Source organism: Notechis scutatus, chromosome 12 (assembly GCF_049901735.1).
Source record: "Notechis scutatus isolate UNSWTSFEM ecotype Mainland chromosome 12, rNotScu1.2, whole genome shotgun sequence".
Lineage (NCBI taxonomy): Eukaryota > Metazoa > Chordata > Lepidosauria > Squamata > Elapidae > Notechis > Notechis scutatus.
The window spans coordinates 9,423,797-9,437,736 of NC_142020.1; positions in this window are offsets into that span (position 1 = coordinate 9,423,797).

Genomic DNA, 13,940 nt, shown 5'->3' on the forward strand with positions numbered 1-13,940 from the left:
CCCGATCCCCGTTGCCATGCCCCTGGAGGGAGGGGGAGTACCAGCTTGGATTCGCACCCGGTGCTTTAGCCCAGACTTCTTCATTCTTTTTTTTCTTTTAAAGGTTATCCACACAATGTAACCCGCCTCTTAAGAGAGGGGGGCAACATGTAAATTTAAATTAAAATATAAATATATATTGCCCCCCCAAAAAAGAGTCAAATAAACAATGCAAAAGCAGAGAACAATAGCAAAAAAATCTAAACAAACAGTGCATTTGTGATTCAGTTCTATTATTATAATTATTTTAATTTTTAAATACTCTAGTGTGATTGTGATGTGTTTAGGGCACTGTGCTGGAGTAGCTTTCAAATTTCATTGTATTCGTGGAATGCAATGACAATAAAAGTATTCTATAAACAGAAAGAGGGGAGGGGGGGAAAATCAGGGAAAGCAATGACTTAAGTATCCAACTTGGGCATTTGGCAAACTTCAGCCACGTTATTTATTTGTTTATTTGTCAAACATGTACAAGATAACAAGTATAGGTATGAACATAACAAAGGCAGTAAATACAGATACATGGGGACAGTAGAACAGGAAAGGTAGGCCACGCTTGTCTGCTTTCAGGCCCCCAAAAAACCCCATGAATGAAGAGAAGGGTTGTAAAATAAAAAACAAAAAAAAAATAAAAATATTATAATAAATATATAATATTTGATTAGATTAGGACGCCAGTCTTGGACAAAAAATTTCCCCCCCCCCCCCCCCCCTGCACCCCCCCCCCCCCCCCCCCCTCAACACACCCAGCAAACTAGAGCAGCAGTCATGCAGCCCATTTTAAGGACCTCTTAGGAATGGGGTGAGGTCTTGGAAAAAAAAGGTCCATGGTAGACAGTTTGAGGTTGAAGCTGTGAGGGGTTGAGGCTGTGACAACGGAGTCGGATGGGGCATTCCAGGCATTGACCACTCTGTTGCTGAAGTCGTATTTTCTGCAATCAAGTTTGAAGCGGTTTACCTGGAGTTTGTATCTGTTTATTTTTATTTATTTATTTATTTGATTGGTCAGTCGCTTACAAGATAATAGGTACAAGTATAAACTTGAATAAGAATACAGGAAATAGGTACAGATAAATGGGGACAGGGATGGGAGGCACGATCAGGTAGGATTCTACCAGTCTGCACCTCTTCGCTAGAACCGGTTGTTAACATTCTGAGCAGTTCGGAGAACCAGTTATTAGAAGAAGTTACTGGCCTAATCCTGTAAGGAAGGCAGGAAGGAAACATTCTGGGGTTGCTTACAGAAACTGCCTCTTCATTAACCCTTATTACATTCTTGGCAGGACTAGACTTCCTGTCTCAGGAACTTCTCTGAGTTTTTTTTCCTCCTTTGCTGGCACTTTGCTTGTGTGGAGTGACCATTCAAAGTTACAATGGCACTGAAAAAAGTGACTTATGACCCATTTTCACACTTACGACTGTTGCAGCATCCCCACCGTCATGAGAGGCCAGGCGAGGAGATGTGTGCCTCGATGTGAGTGATGTAGAGTTGACCACGCCCAGCCAATAATATGACCACCAAGCCATGTCCACCCAGTCACATGACCACCAAGCCATGCCCACAAACTAAGCCATGCCCATAGAACTGGTTGTTAAAAATTTGAATCCCACCCCTGGGCACAATGGTGCACTTATGCACGCCCCTTACAGACCTCTTAGGAATGGGGTGAGGTCGATAGTGGTTAATTTGAGGTTAAAGGAGTGCGGGTTTGAGGATGTAACAACAGAGTCAAGTAGTGCATTCCAGGCATTGACCACTCTGTTGCTGAAGTCGTACTTTCTGCAATCAAGTTTGGAGCAGTTTACATTGAATTTCTATTCTATTCTATTCTATTCTATTCTATTCTATTCTATTCTATTCTATTCTATTCTATTCTATTCTATTCTTCATCCCAATATTCTATTCTATTCTATTCTATTCTATTCTATTCTATTCTATTCTATTCTATTCTATTCTATTCTATTCTATTCTATTCTATTCTATTCTATTCTATTCTTCATTCCAATATTATATTGTGTTCTTCATTCCAATATTCCATCCCATCCTATCCTATCCTATCCTATCCTATCCTGTTTTATTTTGTATTCTGTTTTCTATTCTATTCTAGCCCAGCCTACTCTATTGCTTTATGTAATTTCTTCAGCCGCAAATCACCAAACCCTTCAATGTCATCAGGTGTCCACCAGGGGACGTCCCATCCAAACTGTCTTGCATACCTTTTCCCCCTTCTTCCACAGCCTTAACACAAACCAGCTAAAAAGTGGTTTAAAAACTGATTTGGTCTCTTGACTTATGTTGGAGAGACAACCCGCCCCACAAGAAGCAAAGAAAGCTTTCTGGAGTAAGCTTACCACATAAATAAGCCTGATGACAATACAACCGTTTGAGCAGGAGGGTATATAGAAGGTCTCTTGCCTTGAGCAGGGGGTTGGACTAGAAGAGCTTTGAGATCCCCTCCAGCTCGATGATTCTATGTTCTAAATTGCTGAGTGGTGCATAAAACATACATGATGCCCTATGATGATATTAACTTACCAACTGCTCTGCAGTGATTCACTTAACAACAGGCAAGAAAGGTCGTAAAATGGGGTGAAATTCAAGAAATGCCTCGCTTAACGACATAAGTTTGGGGCTCAGTTGTGGACATTAGGATTACCTGTATTTTAATTGCTCACATATAATGCTAAAATAGGATCCAAACATAATGTAGGAAATTAGCACCCACCCGTCTCCTAGAAGAATGAAATATTTTAGGGGAGATATTTTATCCTGCTTTTTTAATATTTCCTAAAACATTCTCTTCTCTTCTCTTCTCTTCTCTTCTCTTCTCTTCTCTTCTCTTCTCTTCTCTTCTCTTCTCTTCTCTTCTCTTCTCTGGCTAAGATGCTGAGCTTGTCGATCAGAAAGGTCGGCAGTTCGGTGGTTCGAATCCCTCCGCGTAACGGAGTAAGGTCCCATCACTTGTCCCAACTTCTGCCAACCTAGCAGTTCAAAAACACGTAAAAAATGCAAGTAGAAAAATAGGGACCACTTGGGTGGGAAGGTAGGAGCGTTCCGTGCGCCTTCGGAGTTTAGTCATGCCGGTCACATGACCACGGAGACGTCTTCGGACAGTGCTGGCTCTTTGGCTTTGTAACGGAGATGAGCACCGCCCCCCTGAGCCAGGGACGACTAGCACATATGCGCTAGGGCAGGGGTCCCCAACCACCGGTCCGCAGACCGGTACCGGTCCGCGGAACAACTCCTACCGGGCTGCGGCTTGCTGGCGCTGCCATCTTTTTCATGAAAAAGTGCTTCCGGTGAGCTTTTCCGGGTAGAAAGCTCACCGGAAGCACGTTTCATCAAAAAAGATGGCGGTGCCAGCGCTTCCGTGAGCTTTTCTGGGTAGAAAGCTCACGGGAAGCACGTTCATCAAAAAGATGGCGGCGCAGCGCCCGGTGAGCTTTTCCGGCCATTTCTAGCCAGAAAAGCTCACGAGCGCTGGCGCCACCATCTTTTGATGAAAACGTGCTTCCGTGAGGTCACCGGAAGCACTTTTTCATCAAAAAGATGGCGGCGCCCAGCTGATGCCGGTACCGGGCCGCGGTGCCCAGCTAATGCCGGTACCGGGCTGCGGCGCAAAAAGGTTGGGGATCACTGCGCTAGGGGAACCCTTTACCTTTAAAACATTTCATTCTTCGAAGAGAGGGGTGTTTGGTAACTTCCTACATAATAATCCGTTCCTTGTTTTCCCTCCATTTGAAAGAAGCAACTTGCAAACACACACAAACACACAGAAACACAAACACACACTTTAACACAGCCTTCAATGTATTCCCAGCTCTGAAGTGAAAAAAAACATACTCTCTTCAAGGAACTGAGTGGAATGGGAAGGAAATAAAAAATAAAAAAAATAGCACAGTATATTAACTCCCTATGCAAGAATCATTTTTGTACTCATAAATTGACTTCAGAAAACCCACCAAGCCCTCGTTTGCTTCTCTCTGGTTAATTGCATACATCCCAGATTTATACAGTTACACTGCTTGTGAAAATACCCCGTTGTGGTGCACTCAAGCATTGCATAAGCAAGCGATAACTTTATCGCAGTGGGTGAATCATGGGGATGAGTGATAGACACCAGTTGATTGCTAGGAAGGATCGCTCCAGTGCTCTAAGATTCTGTCTGATTTCCCTGGGCGTAATAAGCCATTTATTAAAAGAAAAAAGAAAAAAACTCACTTTGGTAATTCAGCAGAGAGAGAGAGAGAGAGAGAGAGAGAGAGAGAAAGAGAGAGCGAGCGCTTGCAGTAATTTAGGAATTTGACGCTGGAAGGAAAAACGCCATTCAAGTGACAAGGATGGGTAAACATTTCAATGTGCTTTCTTGCAGCGAGGTTTCATTTGAATGCCTGTTTTTAATAAGCCCAGAATAAAAAGATCTGAAAAGGGCTTACAAATGGCTAAGTAGCCCTCAGCGTATGACCGGTTCGGGAGGCCAAAATTTCTATCCTAAGGCACGATGGTTGTAAGTCAAGGCGCCCGCTTGACAAAAAACAACTTTACAACCTTTTTTTTCCCCCTCCAACGGTTGTTACGCGAACCCAGGAGCTGCAAAACAAATGCTGCAGTTTTAAGTGAGTGCATTCTGGATTTTTGCGCAAAAAAAAAAAAAAAGGCATTGTGTGATGACCCAGGGTGTGGTACAAAGGCAACACAGTCAGATAAGCAATAAGAGCCCCTTTATTACCTCCAGCTTTGCCCCCAATGTCCAGGTTACCTTCAGCTGGAGAAAAACTCTCCGAGGAACAGCCTTTGACTAGAAAATTCAGTCCAAAACAAGGTACACACAAACTGTAACTTAAAATCCAAACAAACCAAACTGAAATAATTAATTAGGCAGGGCAGGAGCAGGAATTTCAAACTTGAAAGCATGGCAAAACTCATACAGTTGGGAAGACGCCAGGAATACAGATAAGCCACGATGATACAAGGTAAAGTCACATTTACTCCTCCACGTTTACTTGCTGCATGCAGCTTTTTTATACACTGTGTTCCCAGCTGCAGCTAATGAAGGGAATCAGGGCCCTTTCCTCCCCGTAAGACATGCAACCCACGTTGCTCTTTTCTCCATTCTTCCCTGCGTGCCCTAAGATGAAGAGGGGGTGAGCCTGGGTCTTCCTTGAATGCCCTCTCACTTGCTCTACCTCTGCCCTGCTCTGCCCAGCCAGACTTTGCCCTTCCCCAGTTTCTTCCACAACCAACAGAGCCACACTCCCGCTCTCTGTCAGCTGTTCAGCTTCCTCCTCCGAGTCAGATTTCGACAGGGGCATGACATATTGTAAATTGTGAGCCAATTGCCAACCGCCTAAAATGCAGCCAATGATATTTCTGGACTTTATCCTGTATCCAGCCCTTAAGAGTCCAAGATATCGGAAGCCATTCGTTGGAGAAAGGTTTAGCGAACCCCAGGCCTGCCTCTCTATCCAATGCCTTTAAAAAGGGGGCCATGACAATAAAGATTGTTTCTAATAATCTTCTAGAGGCCACGGCAAGCCACAAAAAATCCAAGCTGGACATAACTGGGGGAGATGGAAAAGTACAGCTCGACAAGGAGATCCTTTTGACAGTCCAAAGAAGGTCAAAGAATCTTTAAAAGACCTGTTACTATAGCAGCCCACATAGCAATTTAGTGCGAGAATAGCTCCCGAAATCATTATTATTTTTTTCCTGCAGCCTCTCGTTTCTCCAGCTGCATCACCACCTAGCTAGCTCATCTCTCCAAATTGCTCCCCAGCATTTCTGTGACATCCTATGTTTATAAGTCTTGGGGGGAGCGAGAGGGGAGGACCTACCATGACATTAGAACAAGCCTCCGGCACTAAGAAAGGGAGACTTGGGAAAAAAATAAATCTTGCTCCGCAGGAGGGGAATGGAAGAGGAGAAGAAGGCTGCTGTTCTCTTAAGCTCAAGAGCCGGTTTTATTTGATAGAATCATAGGGCTGGAAGGGGGACCTCAGAGGTCTTCTAGTCCAACCCCCTCCTCAAAGGCAGGAATCCTTATTCCATCCCAGTCAAAGGGTTGTCCAGTGTATTTTTGAGAGCACCCAAAATGCCAGGAGGAAAACTATTCCATTGATTAATTGTTCTCAGTGTTGGAGAATTTCTCCTTAATTCTAGGTTGGATCTCTCTTTAATGGTGTTCCACCCGTTACTTTGTGTCCTGACCTCAGGTTTTATTTTTTATTTGTCAATGGCTTACAAGGTAATAGGTATAAGTAAAAACATAGTTTATGAATACATGGATACATATAAGAAAAATAAAAGAAACAATAGGAGAGGGACAGTAGGCACGTTGGTGCGCTTATGCACGCCCCCTACAGACCTCTTAGGAAAGGGGTGAGGTCAATAGTAGACAGTCTAAGGTTAAAGTTTTTGGGGTTTGGGGAAAAAACCATAGAGTGCTTTGGAAAACAGATCTTCTCTGTGGTAAAGGTAAAAGGTAAAGTTTCCTCTCGCACATACGCACTAGTTGTTTCTGCCTCTAGAGGGCGGTGCTCATCTCCATTACAAAGCCGAAGAGCCAGCACTGTCCGAAGACGTCTCCGTGGTCATGTGGCCGGCATGACTAAACACCGAAGGCGCACGGAACGTTGCTCCCTTCCCACCAAAGGGGTTCCTATTTTTCTACTTGCATTCTTCGTGCTTTCGAACTGCTAGGTTGGCAGAAGCTGGGACCAGTAATGGGAGCTCGCGGCGTTACACAGCGCTAGGGATTCGAACTGCCGAACTGCCGACCTTTCTGATCGACAAGCTCAGCGTCTGAGCCACTGCGTCCCTTTCTTCTATATGATAACCCCTCAAATATTGGAAGAATGCTAGGAACTCCCCCACCTATCCTCCTCTTCATACCTAGTTCTCAATTCTTTGGAAAGGAAGGTTTAATTCAGAATGTAGTTTGGGGGAAGAGAGAGAATTGGAAGAACATGCTCTTATTTGTTTGTTTGTTTGTTTGTTTGTTTGTTTAGTCAAGAGCTTACAATATAACAGAAACAAGAACAAACATGTTTAAATACAAGAAATAGGAACTGATAATTGGGAACAATAGGACAGGGACAGTAGGCACGATTGTGTGCTTATGCACGCCCCTTACGAAACCATTGGCTGAACATATCACACACAGGTAGTCCTCAACTTATGACTATTTGTTTAGTGACAACAATGCTGAAGTAGAACATATAACCAACCGGTCCTCGCCTTATGACCACTGTAGTGTGTCCCTGGTCACATGATCAAAATTCAGGCGCTTACCAGCTGGTTTACAATCATTGCAGTGTCCCAGGGCGATAGGATGATCATTTGTGACCTTCCCAGTTGCCTTCCGATACAGATTAACCTAGTTGAAAGGGACCTTGTAGGTCATCTAGTCCAGTGGTCACCAACCAGTGGGCCAGGGACCACTGGTGGTCCGTGAGAAAATTTGGGTGTCCACAGAGAAATGTCACCCCCAAAGCAATTAATCCAGGCTGCGCGGGAGCACAAGGCTGTCCCGCCCATATGGCCTGTGGGAACACAGGGCTTGCATGGCTTGCATTGTGAACAACACAAGGTAGCGAGGGGAGGGGGGAAAGGGTGAAGGGGGGGGAACTTGCCCCACTCACCCCACGCACCTGGCCTGGCCACCGGGCTGCTTTTTTCCGCTTCTTTCTTCTTCTGCTTTTGGCTGCACACAAGGAAAGCAGCAAAAGTCCTTCCTTCTCTCCCCCAAACTCTGCCAGAAATGAGTCTTGGGCACCCTGCAAGGCACCCTGCTCCAAGAGGCTGCGCCGCAAAAGACTCATTTCTGGTGGAGTTTGGGGGAGAGAAAGAAAAACTTCTGCTGCTTTCCTTGCATGAAGTCTCTCTCACTCTCTCTCCCCCTGAGAATGGAGCTGGAGCTGCAATCTCAAATAAAGAAAGATCGATCGGTAGGGAAACGGGGTGGGGAATTTTCCTGCAGACATTTTGGGGGATTTTCCCAGGGTCTCTGGTCCGTGGGATTTAAAATTATGAGTTTGGTGGTCCCTGAGGTCCAAAAGGTTGGCGACCCCTGATCTAGTCCAACCCACCCGCTGAAGCAGACCCTACACCCTTGTTGACAGATGGCAGTCCAGTCCCTTCTTGAAAACTAATTGGGGAATTCGCTTAACAATTGACTTAACAACCATGTGATTCACTTCATGACTGTATGATTTACTTAACAACCATGGCAAAAAGAGAAGGTCACAAAATCAGGTGCGACTCACATTTAACCTCTCCTCGGAAATGATTCTCAGCTGCTTTTCAGGCTCAGGAATCAAAAAAATAAAGAACCTAACCTGGGAACCTTAGCACTTTCTTTCTCTTTACGGAGCTCTTTCCTTCTCCTTCATCATCCTGCCATTATCTCTAATCATCTGTCGCAATTACACGGAAGCGAATGGGAGTGGAATCATTTCTATCGGAAAAATGGCAGCCCTTGAGAAATTTCACCGAGCTGATGACGGGCGGAAAGTACCGTACTTGACTCTGAAAAAAAGACTATTTTAGAAGAACCAGAGAGCATATTTTCCCATGCTTATTATCACCTCGGGCTTTGCATTAGGATCACATCAGTACTCAATTAGGAGGGGGGGTTAGTGTTAGGATTATAAATTCACACTTATTCTGCTGGCTCTAAAATGGAAAAGTTGGTGCTTTATGGTGTTGTTTTATAGATAAGAGATGGAATGTCAGATGAAGAGATTGATGTATGTAACTGGAAGAGTTGTGATGAAGGTTGAAACTTCTTCTTTATACATTTCCTTCTATTTTGTTATATTTTTACTTTTCCTTGATTTTTCCCCCTTTTATTTTTCCTTCCATTTTTTTTTACTCTGTATTTTTAGAGTTAGAATTAGAATAACAGATTTGGAAAGGACCCTTGGAGGTCTTCTAGTCCAACCCCTTGCTTAGGCAGGAAACCCCATACCATTTCAGACAAATGGTTATCCAATCTCTTCTTAAAAACCCCCAGTGTTGGAGCGTTTGCAACTTCTGGAGGCAAGTTGTTCCACTGATTAATTGTCAGGAAATTCCTCCTTAGTTCTAGGTTGCTTCTCTCCTTGATTCCTTGTCTCCATCCATTGTTCCTTGTCCTGCCTTCAGGTGCTTTGGAGAATAGCTTGACTCCCTCTTCTTTGGGGCAGCCCCTGAGATATTGGAAGACTGCTATCATGTCACCCCTAGTCCTCTTCATCAAACTACACTATTTTCTTCTCTTCCTTTTAAAGTTTAACGTATACCACAGCTGTCAGTGAATGATGGTGATTTCCCTTGGGTGCAGAGTCAGCCAGTGACTTACCTGACAGGAGAGAAACCTAATTATTAAAGGAGGATTACCTAAGATGTAGCTTTTTCTATTGCAGTCCAGGTGCACTAACCCCCGTGATTTCTCCAAAGGCGGGAAACTGGGCTGCATTTGGTTGGCCCCTGTGAGAACAGAGAGTACAGGTAATCCTTGACTTACGACCACAGTGGAGCCCAAAGTTGCTAAGTGAGACAGTTGTTAAGTGAATTTCGCCCTATTTTGTGGCCACAGTCATTAAGGCAATCACTGCAGTTGTGACGTTCATAACACGGCTGTGAAGCGAATTGGACTTCCTTCCGCCAAAGGGAAACACAGGACTGCAACCAACATAAATATGACTTGAATGTTGATCTTCTGACCGTGGGGATGCCGAAAACGGTCGTACGTGTGAAAAGCCGGCATAAGTCCCTTTTTTTCAGTGGCGTTGCGACTTTGAATGGCCACTAAAAGGACTGTTGTAAGTCAAGGATTTCCGGCACAGGAACAGAAATCTAATCCAGCATGCATGATTTACAGTGGTGGGATTCAAATTTTTTTACTCCCGGTTCTGTGGGCGTGGCTTGATGGGCGTGGCAGGGGAAGGATACTGCAAAATCTGCATTCCCTCCCCACCCCACTTAACCTGCTTTCCAGCTCCATTCTCCTGTGCAGGGCAACCAAAGGAGACCCAGCCGATCAGCTGGGACTCGATGGGAGGCAGAGAAGAGATGGGGTTGGCGGGGCCAGTCAGAGGTGGGATTTGCCGGTTCTCTGAACTACTCAAAATTTCCGCTACTGGTTCTCCAGAATGGGTCAGAACTGGCTGAATACCACCCCTGATGATTTATGTTCAAAGTGGTTGGGCTTTAGACGGTCTCTAAATGCTCCTCCATTCAAGTAGGTATAAATGGATCAATAAATAAAGACCCATCAATTTGCCACAGATTCATTTCTTCTGACAGCCAGCAAGCCCGTCAGGTTGTTTCTCTGACTCATGCTGCAACGGGACCTTCCTTACTCTCTTCCACCCACTCACTCTCACCCCCACACCACCCTCCTCTTCTTCTGACTTGGCTGTGGGGAAAGACAGATTGATGTAGACAGGCAGTTAATCTGCAGGAAATGTTTCTTCTTTCCTCTCCACCGTCAAATACGTTTCCCAGATGACAGATTTGCTCCAGCAACTGGACTTGGCTGAGGATTACGTCAATCATAAAATGGTCTCTTTGTTCTGCAGTGTTCCCTGAAGCCAGTCAACCACAGCTCACTCAACAACCATGGTTAAGCAAAGCGGGGCTGAATGCCTTAGCTCAGGGGTCTCCAAACTCGACAACTTTAAGACTTGTGGATTTCAGCTCCCAGAATTCCCCAGTTAGGGTCTCCAAACTCGACAACTTTAAGATTTGTGGGTTTCAACTCCCAGAATTCCCCAGTTAGGGTCTCCAAACTCGACAACTTTAAGACTTGTGGGTTTCAACTCCCAGAATTCCCCAGTTAGGGTCTCCAAACTCGACAACTTTAAGACTTGTGGTTTTCAGCTCCCAGAATTCCCCAGTTAGAGTCTCCAAACTCGACAACTTTAAGACTTGTGGGTTTCAGCTCCCAGAATTCCCCAGTTAGGGTCTCCAAACTCGACAACTTTAAGACTTGTGGGTTTCAGCTCCCAGAATTCCCCAGTTAGGGTCTCCAAACTCGACAACTATAAGACTTGTGGATTTCAGCTCCCAGAATTCCCCAGTTAGGGTCTCCAAACTCGACAACTTTAAGACTTGTGGATTTCAGCTCCCAGAATTCCCGGTTAGGGTCTCCAAACTCGACAACTTTAAGACTTGTGGGTTTCAGCTCCCAGAATTCCCCAGTTAGAGTCTCCAAACTCGACAACTTTAAGACTTGTGGGTTTCAGCTCCCAGAATTCCCCAGTTAGGTCTCCAAACTCGACAACTATAAGACTTGTGGATTTCAGCTCCCAGAATTCCCCAGTTAGGGTCTCCAAACTCGACAACTTTAAGACTTGTGGATTTCAGCTCCCAGAATTCCCCAGTTAGGGTCTCCAAACTCGACAACTTTAAGACTTGTGGGTTTCAGCTCCCAGAATTCCCCAGTTAGGGTCTCCAAACTCGACAACTTTAAGACTTGTGGGTTTCAGCTCCCAGAATTCCCCAGTTAGGGTCTCCAAACTCGACAACTTTAAGACTTGTGGATTTCAGCTCCCAGAATTCCCCAGTTAGGGTCTCCAAACTCGACAACTTTAAGACTTGTGGGTTTCAACTCCCAGAATCCCCTGCTGACTGGCTAATTCTGGGAGTTGAAGTCCACATGTTTTAAAGTTGCCAAGTTTGAAGACCCCCCTGCCCTAGCCAAATCTCTTCTCTGGATCCATTGCTGTGTACAGCAACACTGAGGATAAAAGGTTTGCAGTTTCAAAACATCCTGACCACAGTCTGATCACCGTGTGTTCTTCTGACCCAAACAGATTATGCTGTCTCAAACTCTGTTACGGAAGAAAAGAAAAAATTTCAAAATTATTGATGGGAACTCTGCTCGCAAAGTTATTGCAGGGCCTCGCCAAGCGATGAGCTGTGATTTTGCACGGCATGCGACTGGCAAGGAGTTTTATTATTTCTCCTTCCTTTTCTTTCATTTTAATCATATTTTCTCTCGAAAGAAATCACCAGCCCAGCCAATTTCCAGTCACAGAAGAAGCAAAATGCAATGCGAATTAGAAACATAAAAATAAATGTAGACTGGTGGAAACGGCATCATAAAAGCCATTAAAATTGTCTCGGCAGCAGTGAAATTTTAAAAAAAATCTCAGATTTAATAGACTAAAATGTAATTCTAGAAGAACACAAAGGGTGTGTGTGTGGAAATATATCTTTAACAACCTGTGAAGGATCAGTCTGGGGCAAAGGAATTTGAGTCTGGCAGCAAATTGCCGATAAAGGAAGTCCTTTGACTTACGACCACAATTGAGCTCAGAATTGATGTTGCTAAGTGAGGAATTTGTTAAGTGATTTTTGCCCCATTTTACAACATTTTTTGACCACGTTTGCTAAGTGAATCACTGCTGTTGTTTAAATTAGTAACATGGTTGTTAAGTGAATCTATCTATGGAGATTCTGAGTTATCCAGGTCATGGTTGTGCCAAAGGTGCTTTTTCAAAAGGCAACTGGACTTTCTGGTCTAGTTGCCTCTTGAAAAAGCACCTTTGGGATAAGTGAATCTGGCTTTCCCATTGACTTTGCTTGTCAGTAGTATTTAGCCAGTAGATGGCAGTGTTTACAAGTTTGGGTCTATGGTATATATACTCTAGCTCTTTTGTTCTAAGTAGAGTGTCCTATTTCCTGTTACAGTTATACAGATGAGCAGTAAAACACATGGTGACTGTACACTTTCTTTGCTCTCTGGTGCTGTATTTAAATAGAATTTTTAACAGAAACATCTCTGAACACCTCCTTGAGTTTGAAGCTCTGCCATTGTGGAAGGCAATGGGGAATCTGGTAAGGAAATAACTCTGAAACAATGACCAGAGGGGTCGTGGATTGTCTGAAATAACTATATAAATGAGATGCTAAATTGATTGTTTAAAAGGGTTGTCGTGCTCTGCCAAAGGATAGGGCTGGCTCGAAGAGACAAATGACTGAACTTTCATTCCAGGGATCATCTGTTGTATCTGAAACATGATTCTGAGGGAGAAGATTTTGTTTCTGAAATTGAGATGTGGTGGGTGATGAAGAAGGAAGCATGGAGTGTCTATCATCCTCAAGTTTTGGATGCGGAATGAGTCATCTCTTGAGATCTGTGTTGGAAGTCAGCTCATTTAATTTTATGTTTCTGTTAATATAATTCTGGTTATTTGTCACAAAGTCGTCTTCTTGTTCTTCTTAACAGAATTACAAGTTGGAAGGGACTTTGGGGGGTTCTAGTCCAATCCTTTGCTCAAGTTGGAGGCTCTTGTCTATAGCATTTCAGACAAATGGTTGTCCAATATCTTCTCAAAAGCCTCCAGGAATGGAGCATCACAAACATTCCTCCTCCTCCTCCCCTTCCTTCCTTCCTTCCTTCCTTCCTTCCTTCCTTCCTTCCTTCCTTCCTTCCTTCCTTCTTTCCTTCTTTCCTTCTTCCCCCCCTTCTTCCTTCTGCACTGCATGATAAAATATATGAATTCCTTCCTTCCTTCTTTCTTTCCTTCCTTCTTCCTTCTTCCCTTCTTTCCTTCTTTCCCTCCCTCCCTCCCTTCTTCCTTCTGCACTGCATGATAAAATATATGAATTAATTCCTTCCTTCCTTCCTTCTTTCCTTCTTCCTTCTTTCCTTCTTCCCTCCCTCCCTTCTTCCTTCTGCACTGCATGATAAAATATATGAATTAATTCCTTCCTCCCTTCTTCCTTCTTCCATCCCTTCCTCCCTTCTTCCTTCTTCACGGCATGATAAAATATATGAATTAATTCCTTCCTTCTTCCTTCTTCCCTCCCTCCCTCCCTTCTTCCTTCTGCACTGCATGATAAAATATATGAATTAATTCCTTCCTTCTTTCTTTCCTTCTTCCCTCCCTCCCTCCCTTCTTCCTTCTGC